Source organism: Falco naumanni, chromosome 1, assembly GCF_017639655.2.
Source record: "Falco naumanni isolate bFalNau1 chromosome 1, bFalNau1.pat, whole genome shotgun sequence".
NCBI classification, from domain to species: Eukaryota; Metazoa; Chordata; class Aves; order Falconiformes; family Falconidae; genus Falco; species Falco naumanni.
In genome coordinates this window covers 52,531,986-52,538,732 of record NC_054054.1, presented here as the reverse complement: position 1 = coordinate 52,538,732, position 6,747 = coordinate 52,531,986, and the positions used below count along the sequence as shown (strand labels likewise).

General features: G+C 46.9%; 1 long non-coding RNA gene across 1 annotated transcript; it reads right to left on the bottom strand.

The window, feature by feature from the left end:
• Positions 1-1,615: 1,615 nt before the first annotated feature.
• On the bottom strand, positions 1,616-6,151 carry LOC121082709. The gene is made up of 3 exons (XR_005826095.1): positions 5,932-6,151; positions 5,669-5,786; positions 1,616-1,977 (listed from the first exon to the last, which is right to left on the bottom strand). It is a non-coding gene; the product is annotated as an uncharacterized LOC121082709 (long non-coding RNA).
• Positions 6,152-6,747: the final 596 nt, after the last annotated feature.

The window sequence follows — 6,747 nt, the reverse complement described above, 5'->3', positions numbered from 1 at the left end:
TGAAGTAAATATGAAGTTAGGCTGTATAAAAAAAAAAAAAACAAAACAACAAAACTAAAAACCAACAAAGACAACCACACAACAAAAAAAACCCAAAACCCCTTAGGTGTTGCTATAGTAAAGAGTTGTATTTTAATGCTAGCTCAAGCTCTGCCCAAGCATGGCTCTTCAAGCCCCATCACTCTTAAAAGTATGTTCATGCTTAAAACAGAAACCTTTAAGCTCTATCCGGCAGTTACTGGAAAGCAGGTTTCACTTCGTGACTGGCAGCTCGCCTGCTTTACAGTGAAAATGCAGCTTAATTAGGCCAGGGATAGATTTGGAGAACTAACATGACCAGTAATTCCTCACAAGGCTGTATTGCAGGCGTTCTTCTCCCCTCCCCCTTTAACAGTGTGATTTAATCCCGATTGCCTGTTCCATTTATGCTGTGCTTGTAGAGAACATTGGCCTTCCAAGAAGCTGGCCTATACTGTCAGCCAGAAACTAACAGCAGCTGTTCTGTGGCATATCGTCAGCAAATCCTAAGTGAGATCTTTAATTGGCAATGGGTAAATGGAAAGGTAAAGAACAACACAAATCCTTGTTTAGTAGAAAGTTGGGTATATGACAGAATTATGGTTAGACCTACAACAGATGTTCTGGCACCTCTGTTCCTCGGCTAAATGCTTTTGTTCTTAACCATTAGAGCTTCTCAGAGTGGGGATAACTGCCTGAAAATCTTATTTTTTTAATTTAAATTTATTTAAATTATATTTACATGAATATTTTCCTTGAGCAGTATGCCAAAGCTGTTGGATCTTTCAAGCCAGAATTGAATTTGTTGAAGCTACATTTCTAAACAGAGAATCTTAAGAATGCCTCCTACTGTAGGTGTTAGTATGTCACTGCAGATACTGTTTCAAGGTTGTGGCACAAGGAAGGATTTGCCAATCAAACCTCTTGCCTACGATAAATTCAGCTGTGGCTATCTCTGTGATGAAATTATGCTGAGGAGGAAAAGGTGCCTTCCTTGTGCCCAGGAGCAAAATGGTGAGTTAACTAGCTGGGCTGAGAACAAGTCATACCTTCTCATGTACACAGCAGATACTTGTGCTAAGAGTGCAAATCTCCCCAGAGGGTCTTGGGAATGAAGCTAATCACTGAAAGAATCAGAATATCTCAAGTTGGAAGGGACTATAAGGATCAAGTCAAACTCCTTGCTCCTCGCAAGACCACCTAAAACTAAACCATATGACTACAGCATCATCCAGATACTTCTTGAACTCTGACAGGCTTGGTGCTGTGACCACTTCCCTGGGGAGCCTGTTCCAGTGACCAGCCACCCCCACAGTGAAGAACCTTTTCCTAATGTCCAGTCTGAATTTCCCCTGATGTAGCTTCATCCCATTTCCTTGTGTCCTAATGCTGGTCACCAGAGAGAGATCAGCACCTCCCCTTCCACTGCCCCCCTTGAGAAGGTTGTAGACCGTAATGAATAAATGTATGGGTTTTGCATACTAAAGGTAGTTCCTTTGAAATAGTATTTTTACTGACAGGAATGAAATCAGTTACACCTGACATAGACATGTTGGTGGAAGGGACCCTGAAGATGCCCTTCCATGCCTCCATATAGTCTAATCTCATGTATGTAGTAGGGCTATGGGCAATACTAGACCAGGTCAGATGTTTTGTTTTCTAGCCAAGTCTCAGAAAACTTAGAAGTCTGGAGATTATGCAGCCTCTTTGGGTAATCTGTTCCAGTCAAGTTTTTCCTAACGTCCATCCTGAGAGTCCTAAGCTGTACCGTGTGGCCACTGTCCCTTGTTTACATTTTCTTTTACCAGCAGGAGGAGGTTGAACACTATTGTCCCCCTGGAATACTTTATTACCTGCTGGCCACCAGCTGGATGTGAAGTTGTTGATTGCTGCTCTGCCAGCCCCAGCCTGGTGGTCCATTCCTCCAGCCAACATCACTCAGCTTCCTAAAGGAGACACCTGTGGGAGGAGGTGTGTCAGGTCCGGGTGTGCCACTTCATAGCTGCTTTCGGTCAGTGGTGAGGTGCAGGTCAGTGGAAAGGTGCATAGCTATCGAGTGGTCAAGTGTGATTTGCCTGTGGAAAGTCTGTGTTGGCTACTCCTTTGTTCTGCAAGCATTTAGGATTGAATGCCAATGGGAAGTGCTCCTTCATCCCTCTGGGGACTGTAGTGGAAGCGAACTAGCCCCTGTTCCTTGGGACTTCCTTTCATTCAAAGTTGCAGCAGTGTGTTGGGTGCATCAGCCTTTTTTCAGTCATTCCACGACAAGCGTGATTTTTTCATGAATAACAACTATCTTGTAATCACACTGACCAACTATTTCAGCTGCTCTGGGTGGGTCCCATCACAGCCTTATGGACTCGAATGCACCCAGTTTTTAGGTAGACCCTAATATTGCTTCCTCCTGGTGGCCGCCCCTCCCCTCTTCCGAGCAGGCTAGCACACACACAGGGGTCTGGGAACAGGCCTGTCTGTGAGGACCAAGACCAGGAAGTGTTGTTATCCTACCTGGGTTCTTCACCTGGTGTGCAATCCACACAGCGTCGAGATCTTTGCTTGTTGTATGTCTGCACACAGATGGGTGCCAGGTGGTAAACCTGCAAAACTGGCACACCTCTTAACACATAGTAAAACTTTGTATACACTTTGAACAATTGTTTACAATTATCTTTAGTCACACAATTCTCATTGGCTCTTACAAGCCTCATCTCCTTTGAAAGGTACAGCGCTCTTTATTTTCACCCCGCCTGTTCTGTGGGGAGGGGGCTTTGTCTGCAGGGAGCTCTCTTTGCTCGAGGGTAGACCTTTCAGTATGTTAATTAGGATCGTTCACACATACTTCCAGTAATTTTCTGTTTGGTCTCATTAACCATTTGGTTCTCCTTAAACTTATCCTATTGTGCCCCAGTTGACTTATTTATGGTGGCTGTTCCTTCTCCCAAGGCCCTGTTAACTGTTTGTGAGGACTGAACTAACATCCTGTGTTTTTCAAATTCTTTCTTTTTTTCACTACAGAATTTACTTTTTTTTCTCCTCTTTTTTTTTTTTTTTTAAGAAGTAAATAATTATTATATCAGTGTTGAGTACTTGAGCTTCTTCTATCACCTGATGCCAGGTTATTTCTCCCATTTAACAACAGGCCCCCACTTTTCCTTGAAAAATTCATGAGACAAAACTGCATTGTACACTGTTATAAAGATCTGAAGCACTGCTGTGTTTCTCTATTAAAGCAGAGATAATAGAAACTTTTTTTTTTTTTTTTTGGTGACCTAGTTGCTTGAGACTTGCAGGAAATATATCAAGTTTGAGGAATGTGCCTTACTTTCAAATTAGTTCTGAACTTACCATCTTTATTTCTGAACTGGTCAGTCATGTAGCTGTAATAACAATCACATCCTGATGAGGGGAGATTGGTAGATGGCTGTAGGTTCATGAAGTTCTACAGTTCATTGTTCCCACTAGCTCTCTAAGCCAAGTTAAGAGGGACACAGAATGCAAGCCAGTCTTAGCTGTTTTCCCATTCTATAGGTTAGCTGGCAGCTAAACATACTGCCTATGTAACTGTGAGCATCTGCAGTAGGGTTATTTACTGCTGGTTCGGACCAGCCAGCTTGCATTGTGGGCAGGCAGCCCTTAGATGTCTGTGAGCTAGAGTGGTTGGTTCTGATTTCCCTTAGAGAAATGCAGTTTATCCCTCACACCAAAAGGGATTTCTTCCCGATACCCAGAAATGCCTGTCATTCCCCATTGCTTGGTCTGCATGATTGCCAGCATGTCTGTTCCACATGAAGAGATGACACATTTAGCAACTCCCCAAAAAACATGGCTTATTGACATTATTCAGACTGGGTTGTCAGTGGATCTGACTACCTGAGAACTGCTTAACGTATCAGCCAGGTCTCATGTTTGCCTTACTCTGATTTGCTTTACTCTGTACAGCTTGCAAGCATTCCAATGGGAAGGGGTGAGACCCCCCCAGGGTGGCCAGGCTGAATATTTAGGCCAAAGAAATATTAGCAGGTGTCTATGCTGTGACTGACATCTCTAAAGACAGGACAGAAAGGACACATTTCTGAGATAATGTATTTAAACTTTGTTTCCTGTACCCTGGTGCCTATATGCAGCCTGCGATCTGCACGTGGCCTATACAGGACTTAGGGGCTTGCTCCATATGTTGCCTCTGAAGCTCCATGATGTGTTTGGTGACCTGCCGGGGAGCAGCACAGGCCTGTTGCTGCTCTGCTAAGGTCTGAGTATCCCTGCTAGTGCAGAGGCTCTAGAGGAGGCGATTGCACCCAGGTGCAACCCCACAGGGCAGGGATAGTGGTTGCGGGATGGGAAAACCATGTGAGGAAGTAGCTGCAGCCAAATAAGTTGAAGCGTAAGGCACTTAGACATACTCTTTCTACAGATTTCTCAACAGCATCTATTTGGAGGTGGAAAACAGTCCTTTCTGTGAGTGCTTTTTCTAATTTTCATGGAGAACCCGCTTCCAAGCAGTTAAAACCCAAATCTTTAGTACTTGCAGCAGAGGGAGCTGTGCCTTAGTTACAAGAAACGCCTGCATCATGTAAAAATGTAAAACAGAGACATCCAGGTAGGGAAGGGGTTAAGAACACACCCGATCGGATGATAAATGTACATATTCGATACATTTTAGACTCAGACATTAAGAATGAGTATAATGCCTATAAATGTCAAAAAACGACTAACTGGCAGTTACCTCTTTGCAATCAGTAGTTGCCACAGTCCAGGGCACGGTTTATTCACCAGCACCTCCCTGTACACAGGCGAACGATATTTATTAGTATTTGAAGGCGTAAAGGGTTAAAGAGAATTTTTTACCGTCACGTGTAGTAATCTGGTGCCTGTATTCCTTAGGCTGCCAGATGTCACGCCGGCAGCGCCGACAGGAGGCACCCGGTGCCGGGCTGGAGCCAGGAGTGGGTGATGTGCCGGGAGGGAGGGGGGAGGGAGGCAGGAGGCGGGGAGAGAGAGGAAAGGGGGGGAGGGAGGAGCGGAGAGGGGGAGGGGGGAGCGGGGAGGGGGGGAGAGGGAGGAGGGAGGAGCGGGGAGGGGGACGAGGGGGGAGGGGTGCCGCCGTGCCCCGCCGGCCCGCGCCTCCGGCAGCAGGTGGCGGAGCGGCGCTGCCGAGCGCACCTCCCGCTCCGGCTCTCCCAGCTGTGTCCCGCCGGCCGTCCCGCCCGGAGCGGCGCCGGCGTGGTGTCCCTTTGGGACGTGCGCTCGCTCCCGGTGTGACCGCAGCTCACATGGCGGCGAGGGCCGCTCGCAGCCCCGGCCGAACGCAGCTCGCACCTCGGCTAAGCCCCTGTGCGCCCCCCGCTCCCTCCTGCTGCTGCTCGCTCACCAGCGCGTCGGGGCGAGGAGCTGGTAGCACATCCTGTCAGACCAGTATATCACCGTGCCAGCAAAGGCGGTTCTTTCTATTCCGTGCTATACAGAACAGGGTCACTAAGGGGGCTAGAACTTAAGCAGGCAAAAAGAAATGAAGAGATCAAAGAGATTGAAAGGTAGGCAGCATCAGAAATATACATTCATAAATGTTTGGTATGTTTATACGCCTACATTTAAGGGCAAGTCTGTAACAATCTGTCCTTACAAGAGCAGAAAAAGCGATGCCTGACCGAACCTGAATCAAAGACAGGGTGATGAGTCTTCAGTTCTCAAGGCAGGAGAGAGGAGCTGGCGGACGAAGATGCATGCACTGGAGCTTCAGCACCCGCAGGCACTGTGGGGGTTGCACAGCGCTAAGAGAATCAATGAGGTACTTGATCAGTTAAGAAAAACTCAAAGCTGAAAACTGTGGAGGTTTGTGCGGTGGCTTTGATACTGAAACAACATATGAACACGTGTGCCTTTACTTATCAGGGGACCAGATCATATAGGACTTACCAACAAACCAAGTTAAATCAGTTCCTCTTTGTTGTGGTCAGCGCAACTTGATTTATTAATGTGCAGGTTAACAGAGCCACTAGGAGCAGAAGTAAAATCTGCAGTGTATAACAAGGCAGCAAAATCAATTGTACGAAGAGCTGGAACCAGAGTTGCTGACCTTACCCTGATAACCATGAATGCACAGAGACCGTCACAGCTGGATTGTGCAAGAGCTAATGACCAGCTGAGCCAACAAAGGAACGGTATGGAAGAAAGGTCTTTCAAGGTGATTAGATTACACTCCTTGGCAGAGGACTGCTGTTGGGTTTCGAGGACAGCCTGCTACAGCTGATGAGTTTGGTCATGCTGCAAAGCCAGTCCTGCAGTGGCCATGTGGGCAGGGCCCCAAGGACAGTGAGGGATGTGCCATCAGCAGATTGCTCCAGGGGCACAGGGTTAGCACCTAACCCAGAAGACAACACCTCACCTGACCTAGGTCTCCTGGCAGCATAGTTGTCTCCAGGCTTCTTGGTGATGCAAGTATGCCTGAAAAAAAAAACAACCCTGAAGCAAAACAGTCCTTCTAGACAGGAGAAGACTGAGAAAACTGAGGCTTGCCCAGCACATGTAGTATTCAACCATTCTTGTTCTCTTTCTCACAGGTGGTCAGAGCCACCAAAGAAGAGGAAGGGCTTCCACACACAGTAGTCTCCCTTGATAATGTTGTCAGCTGATCCTCTTGCAGCATTTCTGGCAGGGCAGTTGAGAGAGGCTGACCACCATTTGTGATTCCAGCCACCATCTCAGTGTCCTCCCAGAACAGTTCAACCTACT